Source organism: Pipistrellus hanaki, assembly GCF_964339955.1.
Source record: "Pipistrellus hanaki genome assembly, chromosome: 7".
Classification (NCBI taxonomy): domain Eukaryota; kingdom Metazoa; phylum Chordata; class Mammalia; order Chiroptera; family Vespertilionidae; genus Pipistrellus; species Pipistrellus hanaki.
This window is the reverse complement of record NC_140509.1, coordinates 28,823,980-28,839,065: the sequence shown is the minus strand read 5'-3', so window position 1 is coordinate 28,839,065 and position 15,086 is coordinate 28,823,980. Positions and strand designations below refer to the sequence as shown.

Sequence of the window (15,086 nt, the reverse complement as noted above, 5' to 3'; positions counted from 1 at the left end):
GTCCACCCTCAGCTAAACTACTCTATAGGAAGAGGCAGGGAAAAAAAGTTATTGAGCTTACCCAATCAACTTTATTATTATTACACGTGTAATATACTGACTGCACCAATTGTCAGCTCCCCTCCCCCAAGCATGGAAACTCTCCAACTAGCAAACCTGTGTATGTGTGTGCTTAATTTTCAAACCAAGTTAATATCTGTATTAAAATTACTCTAAAACTAAAAGGATAACATGTGGCTCGAGGTTAATTTTGATATGGTACTTTTGATTTCATCTCATCTCTGAATACCTAAAGTTATTGGGTTAAATATTGTATTTCTGAGAGAGTTCAATGAGAGAGGTTTCTCTCTGACAGTTAGATGTCCAAGTTGAGCTACAAAACATAACTCAGATAATCTGGTTTTTTTTATATAGAAGCAATATCTTTTTAATATTCATGATTTAATGCATTAATATTCATGACTCAAAATACTCTTAATTGCAACTTCTTTTAAGAATACACTGTATTTGGGGAGAGTTATATAAAAATTACACCTAAGTTCATCCAAATACTTCTAAGCATTAGCCAATTAAATTTTTGTTGTCTCTTTTCTTTCTCATGATGTCATTCAACCATGCCAAATTAAAAAAAAAATCAGTTATGCCTTCAACCAAATGCAACAGTATTAAATTCCAATTCTACCTAAAACTATAGCAGCATATAATTTATTTCATTAGCTGTCAGCCTCTTCCTGTCTTGTGACAAACAGTTAAGGCCAAAGGAAAAACATTTACCTTAGCTGATTAGAGTAAAAGAAGAAAAGTACCTTTAAGAGAATCTAGCACATTTTAGAACAGAACTTCTGCATAATGCAGTATCTGTGTTTTCAAGATGGAGTCTGGTATTTATACTTTTCACTTTATGTGGTTATAACCACTAAACTAATTCAAAGTCTTAATAAGGAAAAAAACTTCACTGTAAATAAGACCTCTTATGAGGAAAAGCTATCAATTTATTTCCAGGCAATGGAAGTTTGTTTACAAAAAAAAAAAATGTTAGCATCAGTAAACTTTGGCTGTCAGCTATAAAGTCTATGTTCAATAAAATGTTGCTAAACTCTAAAGATCATGTAAATTATATATGACATCTTTAGAAAAGATGTCATATATAATTTGTATGATGATTGCATTGCTGACCTGGCCTAGGCCCAGGCAAAGTTGGGAAATAAGTGACACTGGTCTCCATGTTTTAGTCTTTCACTCACTGCAGCATGATATTCTTCTAATGCCACTCATTCTCTGTGCATGTATACCTTCCTGAGGCTATATAACTTCAGTCTATACCTTTCTTCAGAATTATTAGCCCTTGGTTGAAAATACTTGATTAAATGAATAGGTAATAATATAAATGACAGTACCATTGATGTGCTCTTTCCAAAAAATAAAACACAAAACAATGCTTCAGATAAATGCATCTGATAAGAGAATACCAGAATTTGTAGCAGATGAGTAGGAGAGAAGATCTTAAAAGGTGAGGAGGTAACTACTAATTTCTACATTTGGTCACTCCCAAAAGCGGGGTAATAAGAAGTATGATGCCATTCTGCTGCTAAATTTAATATTTTCATAAAACCTCTTGATATTTTAAAAACGGTTTAAAACTGTTATAAAGTAGTTTTTAAATCACTGGCATACATGTCACTATTATTACAAAACCTCTAGTTCCCACCACCTGAATTTTCAAACATTTCATAGCTTATTCCTGCTATATAAAATCCTTTTAAAGCATGGTAAACATGTCTGATTGATTTCAAGGAAACCTTGTAAAGCAAACTGATAGCTTGTAGAGCTAATGTAAAGCAAAACAGCTTTCCCAGTCTGCACACAACAAGGTCTTTAAACATGTGGACTATTCCATCAGTCACATTATTTTTCCAATGTCATAGTTTTGCATGCTGTGATTAACAGTTATCTGTAAATTATTCTTAGTTATTAATTTAGTTTGTCATCAATAGGCCAACAATATAATGAAATATGTATGAACATTAAAGATAATAAGAATAATAGACTATGTCAAACACAAAATAAATGATACATACAAATTATACTAAAAATCACACATTTCTTTAGTGTCTTTTCTGGGCATTAAAATGTTTTTCAAATAGTTTTCAAAAATAACTAGACCTGCAGAAATTCCATACAACCAACACATTCTTTGTTGGTTACACCTACATTCACCCATGTTAGCTGTCATTTGACTTCTCCTTCTACCTATTATTAGACTGGCTACAAGAAGAGGCTGCCTGTCCCAAGTATTCAAAAGTATCTACCCAAAGCACAGAATGGTGTGAAAATACAAGGCACAAAATCCATCACTTCTCAGCTTAATATTCAGTTGTAGCCTTTCCCTAATTTCCTAAGGACCTACAGTTTTTTTGTGGATCTGAGTGTATAGTTGGGTTCTTGATTTTTATGAGAACTTTAAACAATGTAGCATATGGTTATATTCTCTGGTGTTTAAGTTTAAAGGAAAAAATTATATGTTAACTCCAATGAAAAGCTGTTCAGTAAAAAACAGAGTAAAAACTTATTCTAACACATTTTAAAAGTGTTTCAATAACTCAAGCATATATATAAAATTGATTTCAGATAGGCATGGAGAGGGAGAAATAGAAACATTAATGATGAGAGTCATTGATCAGCTGCCTCCTGCACACTCCACAACCACAACTAGGGCATGTGCCCTGACCAGAAACCAAATCATGACCTCCTAGATCATAGTTTGATGCTCAACCACTGAGCCATGTCAGCTGGGCTCACGCTTATCTTTAGAAATACAAACCCAGCTATATATTCAATTCTAATCAATCTTTTATAAAACTGTCTATTCTGCTTCATAATAAATCAATATGTACCATATTGATTATAAATAAATGATACACTCAGGGGGGTTATTATCTCTTAGGATATTAATGATATCAATATATTTATTCAAAATCAAAATATCTATAATAGCAACTTTAAAATGTTTAGAAACAATTCTTACTACACTACCCTTACAACATATGCATACTGAAAGAAAGTAACTGTTTCCCAATCATAGCAGTGCTAATTTCTGAGAATTAGGTAAATCTATGCATGTGTGACACTCCCCCAAAAATGACACACATATATATACATATATATGCTCTTGTTTCAAATTATCTCAAAATATAAAAAAATTAGAGTACAGGTAAGATGTTTTCAGTTTTGAGTAGAAACAGATTTTGAGGTTCATTTCAAATAAAAGGACACTGCAAATACTGAAAACAAATCTCTAGCAAATGTTACTATGTCTAAACACAGTGAATCATAAAATTAGAAAGTTTTGCTAGGAGTAACCTTAGTGATCATCTAGCCCACTAGGTTTTCAACACTTGCCATATATAATAGTTACCTGGAGACTTTTAAAAATTAAACCCTGAGTGGGGCCTGGGCATTATGGCTTTTCTAATGCTCCCTAGGTGATTATAGTGTGCAGCCAGGGTTGAGAACCACTGATCTATCCCAACCACTTAGTTTTATAGATGAGGAAAGTGCAGTACCTTGGATTTAGGAAACTTAGTTTTAAGTCACAGAGTGAGAAGCAAAGCTGGGTTTCTCATTTCCAAATTAGAGATTTTTTTTTTAATGCTAAATTTTAATTGTCACCTGTTTTAAAACAGAATGCAATGAATATGCTGTATAAAGTTATAAGATCTGAATGTTATGCTATTCACACTTGCAAACATTGTGTCACTGTTGACCTAGTTTTAACAAAGTATGAATTAACCATAGATAAAGTTAGCTAATGAGATAAGAGTTCAGGTTGACATTTTATTTTTTTAAGTGATAAACCCTATGATATGTTAAACACACACACACACACACACACACACACACACACACACACACACATTGATTTTATGCCAGTGTTTCATGACATCAAGCAATCAAGCATCTTCCACCTCTTTCATGAGACCATTTACTGCTTGAGGTGATACAAAAGTTTAAATTCCAAATTATGAAAACAACAAAATAGGTAAAAATTAAAGTTATTTTTTCCTTCTAAAAATTATATTCTCTGTAGTTTGATTAAATGAATGATTGGGAAATTCAAAGTTAATTTTATATCAATTATCATAGCCTATATAGAATTATGTACTAGTATATAATACATATACCTGTGTGTGTGTGTGTATGATATATGACATATATGTAGTTATATATACAGAGGTGGGAAAAAGTAGGTCTACAGTTGTTTGCATGGAAAAATACAAGTTAATAAATAATCAGAATGAACTGTTTTGTGTACTCACAACTATAAACCTACTTTTGCCAACCTCTGTATGTAACTATAAAGTAGTAATACCAACAAAAGTACATATGCTTCATTCTTTGGGATGAAATTTAGAAACAGGTACCTTGCTACTACTAGGAAGAACCCTTGCTTATTATGCTGGGCCTGCAATTAATAGTTGTCCTATTAACACCAGATCACCAATTTGTTATCTAGAAATGACTTAGATTCAAGAATGCTCTACACTTGATCTTCCCAAAACTCCTATATGTCTAAAACTCACCCAATTCTAAAATATTAGTTGATAAAATCATCTCAACTTCTTCATTTTTACAAAATGAGCATTTTCCATGTCACACTAGAATATTACTGCTTTTGAGAACTGTATCTTGTTTGACTTTGAATCTCTGACATACTGCTTTTCACTTAGTAGGAACTTAATAATTAATGCTTGTTCAATTAATTTAATAATCATTTATCTTTCAAGGGATGACTTTAATACTGATGGATCCAAATTATCTCAGCCTTAATTCATTTGCTGTCCTTAAGCAGAGTAGAAATTCAATCTGAAGAGTATAAAAGGATCTTTTTGTTGTTGTTAATCATCACCTGAGGGTAATTTTCCATTGATTTTTTTTTTTAATAGAGTGAAAAGGAAGGAAGGAGGGGGAGAGAGGCAGAGAGAGAGAAGCATCAATGTGAGAGATACAACATCAATTGGTTGCCTCCTACATGTGCCTGGATCTAGGGCGGGGGATCAAACCTGCAACCCAGGTACGTGCCATTGACCAGAACTGGAACCCTAGTTTAGTGGTCGGCAAAGTCATTAGTCAACAGAGCCAAATATCAGCAGTACAACAATTAAAATTTCCTTTGAGCCAATTTTTTTTTTAAAACTTAAACTTCTTCTAATGCCACTTCTTCAAAATAGACTCACCCAGGCCGTGGTATTTTGTGGGAGAGCCACACTCAAGTAGCCAAAGAGCTGCATGTGGCTTGTGAGCCGCAGTTTGCCGACCACAGCCCTAGAGTCTTCGATGGGGGGAGAAAGAAGGGGAACAATGCTCTAACTACTTAAAATAACTGGCCAGGTATCAATGGACTGTATTAGCTTTATGGACCGTAGTAATATTCATTACTAGCTTTCGGTCTTCAAAAATAATTTGAAGATGAACTCTGAAAGACTCTGAAGATGAACTCCTATAGTGATTGTGTTCAATCTGGAAGTTAAGTCCCAAGTCTTCACTAACCAGTCAATAAATATTTAGTAAGTGCTTTTTAAATGCCAAAGTAGAAGACACATTTTTTTTAAAAAAAATTAACAATTTCTTTCTTAGAGAAGCACACAATCTGGTTGAGAAAACTTTACATAATCCAAAAATGTTTTCTGCCTAAAAATTATTCCAGAAAAATGCTGTCAGTTTTATTCTTATATTCTAAGTCACAATAATTTTTTATGTGGTCAAATCTCATTGCTAGGATCCTTGTTTCCACTCTTGTCACCTTACCCTGAAGTTCAGTTTCCACACAGCAGCCAGAGAAAGATCCTGTTGACACATATGTCAAATTCTGCCACTCTGCTTAAAACTCTAATGGTTCTTCCACCTTCATTTGGAGCAAAAGACAAAGCCCTTATAATGGCGTACAAGAATCTAGTCTTTCCTGCCTTTCTACCATCATCTCTTAACACACTTGCCTTTGTCCATCACTTTTAACCACACTAAGCTCCTTGTTTTTTCACCTTGGCATTTTGTGCTGGTAATTCCCTTGGCCAAGAATGTACTCCTCAAAGATATTCACATGGAATAGGCCATCATATCATGGAAGTCTCTGCCCTTATGTAATTTTACAAGAGCCATTACTGACTAATATAAGAGAGTAACTCCTGATCTGTAGTAAGTTACAAATTCTGTAATACTATTTTCACCAAGAGGTGGAGTTTATTTCATCTTCCTTTTGAACTTTGGTAAGCCTTGTGATTTGATATGGTCATCAGAATGCAGTGGAAGTTATGGGTGACTTCTGAGACTAGGCCTCAAGAAGTTCTACAGTTTCCACTATTATCATGAAATTCTGCTATTATGCGAGGTAGCTCAGATTAGCCTCATTGAGGATGAGAGACTGGCACTAATGACCAGCTTTGTAGATGAGGCCATATTAGATAATCCAGTCCCAGGTTGAACTGCCAGATGACTACAGCCACATAAATGAGACTAGAGGAGACCAATAGTAGAATTTACCAGTAGAACTCAACCAAATAGCTGAACCATAGACTTGTGTGCAAATAAAATGGTTATTGTTACAAAACCACTAAGCTTTGAGGACCTTAGTTATATAATAACTATTACACTTTTCAAGAATTTCCCACATGCCCTTCACCTATAACCTGATCTGTTGTTATTCATAGCACTTATCACACCTGCTAGATTATATATGCATTTTTAAATTAACTTTCTGCTTATCTTTACTTACTACAATGTAAACTTCATGAGGACAACAGGGCTGTTATGTTCACTTCAAAATTCCAAGATTGTAAAATAGTGCTTGACACATGGTAAGTGCTTAATAAATGTTTGTTGAATAAGTGTCTAGTATAGATTTTGACCTAATATAGTTACATTTCCCTGCATCATTAATTAATTTATATAACAAATATTTACTCAACTTCTAATATGATACAGACACTATGCTAGGTTATTTTGTGGACACATTAAGTGTCCACTTTGCCTTTAGGAGCTTAAGAGCTTCAATAAAAATTATCTTAATGCCTCTTGATCAAAAAAGACATTAAAGTCAAGAATATATTACTCTTGAGGGTAATTAAACACAATTTACAAAAAAGGCAGCACCTGTTTTATTGCCAATAATATTTTTATTTATTACTTTTAAAATTGTGGTAAGAACACTTAAAATGAGATCTATCGTCTTAACCATTTTTATATGTAAAGTGCAGACTATAAGCACAATTTGTACAGCATATCTCTAGAACTCATTCACTTTACATAGCTGAAATTTAAAACCTGTTGAACAGAAACTCGCCATTTTCCTCTCCCTTTAGCTCCTGACAAAATTTCAAAAGTACAAGCAGCAAAAGCAAAAAAATAGATAAGTGGATTATATAAAAATTAAAAGTCTCTGCATAGCAAAGGAACAATTATCAGAATGAAAAGACAACCTATAAAATGAGAGAAAATACTTGCAAACAATGTATCTGATAAAAAGTTAATATCAAACTATATTAAGAAACTCCCACAATTCAATAGCAAATAAACAAAACAAAACAAATTTAAAAACAAATTAAAAAGTAAGAAAGCAAAATATTTTTTTTGTTGTTTTTTAATTGGAAATAGAGTAGAAAGGAATATGGGAAGAAATAACATTAAGGAAGCCAATTTACTGAGTTATAAATATGTATAAATATCTTCACCATGATTCATTAATAATTAAAGGTTAAAATATGCAAGCAGCCATCATTAATTAGTGAATAGGCAAATAATAATTATCACACTAATGAAAATAACAGCTAACATTTATTGAGAGTCTACTCGACATTAGGTACTGTGGTTGATACTTTAAATACATTTTTTAAAATCCTAAAACAAAATATAAAGGTGGATATTGTAGTTATTTTTCCAGATAGGAAAATTAAGATAAACCAAGCTAATACCTGCCTCCATGTAAAATCATGAGGACCTTAGAGACAAAAGAGCCTGGGCTAGAACTTGCCTAGATATCTCAATCTCTGCAACATCCATGCAAGCCCTGGACTGCCTAGCTTTGGCTTTATTGTTTTACTAGAGGCCCGATGCACCAAGATTTGTGCAAGAATGGGCCTGCCTTCCCCTGGCTTCTGGCACCACCTTCGCTCTGGCCCAGAACCCCACCTTCCCGCCTTCCCACGCTGCCTAGAGGCCCGGAGCAGATGGGACAGGGTTAGGTGGAATGCCTGTGTTGTCACCATGGCAATGACACAAGCATCCTACCCCAACCCCTGCTGCTCAGTGCCTTTGTATGCAAATTAACCCACTATCTTTGTTGGGTTAATTTGCATACTTACTCCTGATTGGCTGTTGGCATCAGGAAGGTACAGTCAATTTGCATCTTACTCTTTTATTAGTCGTAGATGCTTAAAAGAAATAAATGGAAGCAAGAGACTGTGATTTTCCTAAGGCCATTCAGCTGATAGAAGGCTGTGCCAGGAGTTGAAGTCTGCATGACTTCAATGCAGATTCCCCTTCCTCGGTTCTCTCAGTGAGGGTGGCAGTATTTGGGGAATTAAAATCTCACAGAAAACAAGTGCGGAGCATCTCATAAAGAAGTGATGAGACAAATAAATCATGATGATGAGAATAATAAGCATAAAAATGTAGCTTGAGAATGGACATTGTGGGCATGGAGCAGGACATTGAGAAACTTTGAGAGAACAATTTCAGATGGAAACTAGACTTTTAAAAGTTAAAAAGGGGATCTTGTCATATCAAAGAATTTAGCAACAAAAGGAATAAAGTTGCATGCAAATCAGCACAGAAAAGTAAAATTTTTGTCAGTTGTGTTTTTGCACTGAGATAGGAATGAAGTTCCCAGTGCTTTCCAATGCAGACCTAAACTATCCACAAAGAGTGATGAGACAGGGTGAGACAGAAGTTCCACAATTTGATTCAGAAATTGATAGGATAATATTAGAAAGCTGAAGAGACAAAAAATATTGTGCTGAAACCCCAAGGGCAGAGGCATTATTAATTTCAATAAAATAGGAGAAAACTAAAGAATAAAGTTTCATTTATATCATTTTAGGCCTTTTTCCTCATAAATTTTCCAAAAATTTGTATGGCATTTCTAACAAAAATTGTAAAACACCAAAATACAGTTTAGTTAGGTGTATAGCTATATTGTAAAATATTTACATAGTTATTCTTGAGGGTAGGTAAAGGCAAGTCTTCTTAAAGTTTTTCTTTCTCTCATTTCTTTTTAAAAGACTCTAAAATGCCACTAATATTGAGTGCTAATCTCAAAATCACAAACAACTCATTCTATTTGGATATATCCGCCTTTAAAATAGCTGTTTTCCTGGGCTGGTAACCAATCTTTAGTGTGATATAATATGCAACAGCTAAGATGCACAACCTTGGGGAAAAAAAGGGATTACCTATATAAAATTAAATTTTATATTGGTGGGGCAAAAGTAGGTTTACAGTGGTTTTGTGTGGAAAACAACAATAATTAATAAATAATAACACAATAATAAACTCTATGTTTCATGTAGTCACAACTGTAAACCTACTTTTGTATGTGACTTTCCACACTAGTTCTCAGATAACCTGTAATCAAAGCAGTCCTAGGACATGGCCAGACCATTATAAAATTTATAAAGCAACATGCATTTCACCAGTTTAAAATTAACTCACTCATATCCTGATCCTAATGCTTTTGTTTCATATTCCTTTTGTAAGGATCAAAAATGTGTGAAATACACATAGAATAAAAGACTGAAAATACATGTGACAAGACAATCAATAGTACTTGTCTCAGGGTGCTGGTTGACAGGCATTATGTTTTGCTCCTTTATAGTTTTTGTACCTTTGTGTTTTTCCCCATCTGACTACATTACCACTGTAATCAGCAAAGTTTGAAATTCAGAAAAAAAAGATGTAATATCAAGCTAATATATGATTATCAGAAAGTTAATTCTTTTATAGTCTTTTCGTTGGAAATGAAGATTTCTTCTTAAGTGCTTTTATAACTTGAACCAAAATAGTCCCTTCACCAGAAAAACTAAAGGAGATAACAATTAGGAAATCTGTATATAGCTTTTAAAATGTATATGTATTTTCATGTGATTTAGGAATATAAGACAGTTCTAATTTCAAATGGATTCTCCAAGTATTTTTCATTCAAGGATATCAAAAGAGTCATTTTGTAGCATATATTTTCTCTTACACTAGAGTAGTATTATGGTGTATTGAAATGGATTAATAATCCTTGGATTCATAGACTAATGTTCATTTTTTAAATATATTTTATTGATTTTTTACACGGAGGAAGAGAGAGGGATAGAGAGTTAGAAACACTGATGAGAGAGAATCATTATCAGCCGCCTCCTGCACACCCCCCACTGGGGATGTGCCTGCAACCATGGTACATGCCCTTGACCCTTGACTGGAATCAAACCTGGGACTTTCAATCCGCAGGCCGACGCTCTATCCACTGAGCCAAATCGGTTTCAGCCTAACGTTCATTTTTATTATTTTCCATTATTTAACAAGGAGGTAATCTTACATAATCTTTTGCTGAAGTTATATAAATAATCAACCCAGATTTATAGTGATAAAGCATACTTTTCAAGTTGATATTTAACCACTTACTTACTATGGTCATCTTTAAGTTTTAACCATTATTTTATAGAAGATCCAATAAAAATACTATAAGAAATCATATAATTATAGGCCTGGAATTTGAAGATTAACGGTTTCTCCTAAAATTTTAAAATGCATATCTTAGAAAAGATTATGACAATTGTAATTTGTTGCATTGTTCCTAACAACTCTGAGTCAAATCACTACAGTGCTAAACATTATCTACCAAAAATATGTTGTAAAACATTATAAAAATACACACTTATGGTTTACAACAGTTTTCCATAGGCTAAACCCATAGCAACAAAAACTTTCAACAGCAAAATCACTGACTAAGCATCTCAGGGAGCTATTTGTATTATTCAACCTCATTTCTCCCCATTTCATTCTAAATTATAATTATGATGTGGCTTGGCTATAAATTGAGCCAGTCAAGCTTTTGGCACTGGGTCACAGGTGAGCTATTTTTGAAGTTAAAAATGTGAGCACATGACTGTTGTCTTAACCCAAATTGGAAAACAGTTCTCCAAAATTTACTTCTGGGATGTGAAACCGAGACATCCGAGAGAGGTTGAAGATTTAATTCAGCCAACATGTTGATGCTTTATTTCTGGGATAAAGGTAATTATCCCGGAAATAATTTTGATATCTGAGTTAGTTTCAAGAAATAGAAATTTTAAATCTTGAGTTAATCATATTTCTAAAGATGATTCAGCATTCTTACATAGAAAATGCAAAAGTAAGAGATCATTGGACATTTATATAGCTTAAGTAAATATTCGGATGATATGCTTTAGAACTCTGAAAATGGGAGCCTGCATATTGGGGAATATATCTCTGCTCACTTCCTCAGTGTATCATGTGTCATTTGGGAAACTGGACATTAGGAGAAAGATAAACATTATTGGAGTGGTAGAATAAAGTACTACTATCTATAAACTTACAGAAATGAGAAAAAGTGGTCTATGTGTGAAAAATTGGATTCCATTAAAATATAAACTAAGAAAATCTGTTCACATCAACCAAGTTGTTCATCGTCATATATTTATTCAACTAACTCTATTTTGTAGCAGCCCCAATATAATTCATTCACAATTATTGAATTCTTTAAGAACGAATCAATATGCCAGCGTGGCAGTGTTTAAAGAAAAAAGGTTCACTCAATAAAAGCCATGCTGCAAACGTTTTGTACCTACTTGATAGAGATACACACGTGCACCAAATAAAACTTTATAATTGCTTCAGTAAATACTAAACAAATCCCTTTCATCTCTTTGCTGTGGTCTAATTAAAATCACACTTTTAATTTTGCTGGTGACTAGTTTCAAAAGAGCTTGCCAAAATTCCTCCCATGACATCATCTATAGAATCTATGAGAAAACAAATATCTTTATCCTCCATATAGTTGTTGCTGTTGTTTAAGTCACAGACATGGAACTGGGAAGTGTGGCTCCTGGTTTTAGCAGCATCTCCATCCCACCGCTGCTCTCTGGAGGAAATCTCAGCCTAACTGTGACTCAGTGTCCTCACTGACAAAATTAGTTGCCTGTTCTATCTATCTGATAGAGATTATTGTGCTGCTAAAACTCAAGAAAACAGATATCCTCACCAATTATTTATGTAGTAATTATATGGGTCAGGCATTATTAATGGGAATGAAAATAATTTTTCTAAAAGTTTTATATAAATGCAACATATGATGATGATCACGCATGCCATTTTATGGATAAGAAAAAAACTCTATCAGAGGAGTTAAGTGACATGAATAAGACTATCCATTAAAGGTTATCTCTCTTATGGTGGCACCATAACATTTCCAGGTTTGAGAGGAATTACCAGAGTTTAGGTTCAGAAGACCCAAATTTCAAAGAAATAAATTAAGATTCTACTTGAAGAAAAAAAAAAAAAATGCCACGTATTGATTTTCATCATTAATTAGAGTGGTTGTTGTTACCATAAGATTTTGAGAACTGGAAACAGAACCTGGGATTAACAAATCTCTTGGGGTCGCATAGCCACACAGCCAACAGCTAGACCACTTACTGTTTTTAAGTCATGGGTGGGCAGAGAAATATCAAGAGTAAAAGTATGTACTACCAAGAGGAGAATCCATGTCATATCCTGACATGAAATGCAAAGGACATATCTCCCCAAACCCTGAACACTATCGTTACCAAGAAATTATCAATGAAAACCTTCCATTCTTTGGAAATTATGAGTATTTAAAATAAAATCAAGTATTGTCAACAGTAACAGCATAAAGACACAGGGATTTCTACAAACTTTTAGCTTTGAGGGAAGTAGAAGATAGATCTCTGAGGGATAAATTACCCACATGCCACCAAACAAAGAGAGGTCAGCTACGGGAGGGTGAAGTATGTGCTACTTCTGATGAGTGTCCACAGAGAACACTTTGTTCTCAGACTCCCTTGCGCCACCACCTTGCCAGTCTTTGTGCCAAACAACACTCTTGACCTGCATGGCAACTTGTCTAGAAGTAACAATGGGAGCCTGTGCTTAATGCCTCGGTGACAGCACAAGCAGAAAGGATAATAAAGAGGCAGAAGTATCTTTGAATGAATTACATAACATGGCTCTTTAAAGAACAGCGCTTAATGCTTAAGCTGAGTTTTAAATTCTGCTTAAAAAATTGAAAAGACAGTATTCTTCTATCAATTTATGAGTTGTTAAAAATGAAGGCTTTTTAGGTGCTTATTTAGGCACCCTAAAATACCAACTTTCATAATTTAGAGAATGTAAAATTTTGCTTTAAGTTTTTACTCATACATAGTACATTTATATAAAATGGTTTAGTGCCTTTTTGGTGCTTGGTACGGTATTAGGTACAGGGATTTTAGAGATTAAAAGATAAAAGTAGTCTCTTTGCTCAAGTATAGTGTGGAGCCAAACATGCAGCTTGTTCATCCTCAGCCCCAATTAAGAAAATTCCAACACCTATATAATACAATATGATTGATCTGTAGGGGTGTGCTCAGTGCTCTGGTGACAAAGGATAGGTGCGTGAGTCCCCTTTTCAAAAGCTTGGCACTTAAAGAAATATGTGCATGCATTCTAACTCCCTATCACACTGCTGCACCTCTGGAACTGAGGCTTCTTAAAATATTAATAAGGCAAGTGGTAAAAATTCACATTGAAGGACAGCTCTGAACCCTCCATGGCGTAATTAACATGTTAATGAGCAGCCAAGGCCTTTCCCTGTTTGGATCTCAACCCGGAGTCTCTTGAGTGGATCTCAATCTGTTGCCCTCAGAAAATGAGGTGATTCTGTCTTGAGTTAGATTTTTAACCAAAGTAGATCCCATGGCCACGGTTTCAGCTTCATACTGCCCTTTCCTTTGTTAGCGGAGATGTGCCATGTCAGAGTCGGACAGATAGTCTTCAGCTCTCCCTTCTTGTTTGGCATCTACAAAAACTGTATCCACAACATTCACATTCCAATGGCGGCTAATTTTCAGTAACTGACCCACTAATTGCAAGTTCCCCTCATTTGCAAGGTGCAGTGGGCTAACTGCTATTTGGGGACATGATAATTTGCAGAGGAAGCACTGGATAATACTTGTAATTTAATTATTTGCAAATCAAACTTTCCCTGAAACACTAAAGGCACTACACTTCTTCACTGAAAATAAGACTGAAGGTCATTAAAAAGCTATTTGTTTTGAGGTTGCAGAAAGTAAAAGTATGTTAAAAAATGCTCTAATGGATGGAAAAACACTTGGATTCCCAGATAAAATCTTCCAAAAACATTAAAACCCAATCTCCTTATTTTCATTACAAGGCAAAAAAAAAAAAAAAAAAAAAAAAAAATTGTCATGAGAAAGATTCCTGTGGGAAAGTTTCAAGCATCGTAAAAATGAGGCATATAACAGAAAAACCTTCTCTGTCATAATTAATATAGCATCACTAATATAAAACCTGGGCTGCTTCTCCCATCTTCATATCTCATTCCTGACTGCTGCGAAGCCATTACTATAATGTACATTATGCATAGAGCACAGCATATGCTATACTGTTATTCTTATTAGGTAGAGGCTGCAGAATCCCAGGGAATTTTGACATTTATTTCTTGCTGACAAGAAAGCATAGCTCAAGTTACCTCTAAAGATGTGAACATTAATAACCTACATAGATATTGAAGTAATTCAACCACTACTGTAAATTTTGCTTACTGACTCAGTCACAAAACCAAGGGCACCATGTACATTTATTTACCCAGGAGTTACACAATCTCTTAGCAAAGTTGCAAACTCCAGTTGTGTTGTGTCCTGCAGTTTTCCTGTTTTGTTTTCTTCTTCTTAATCATAGTCAGGGATATTTTAGAACAGTGTAAAAATGTCTGCCGTATTTAGTTAATGGATTTTATAAAGACTATTTGCTATATTGTATTTGCCACTGAAGTACATTTCTCTTGGAGA

The 15,086-nt window shown here is 34.2% G+C and overlaps 1 protein-coding gene across 7 annotated transcripts in view; it reads right to left on the bottom strand.

Moving 5' to 3' along the window:
* ADGRB3 (adhesion G protein-coupled receptor B3) overlaps nucleotides 1–15,086 on the bottom strand; it is a 687,259-nt gene that overhangs the window by 152,596 nt on the left and 519,577 nt on the right. The gene's annotated exons all lie outside the window — the stretch shown is intronic.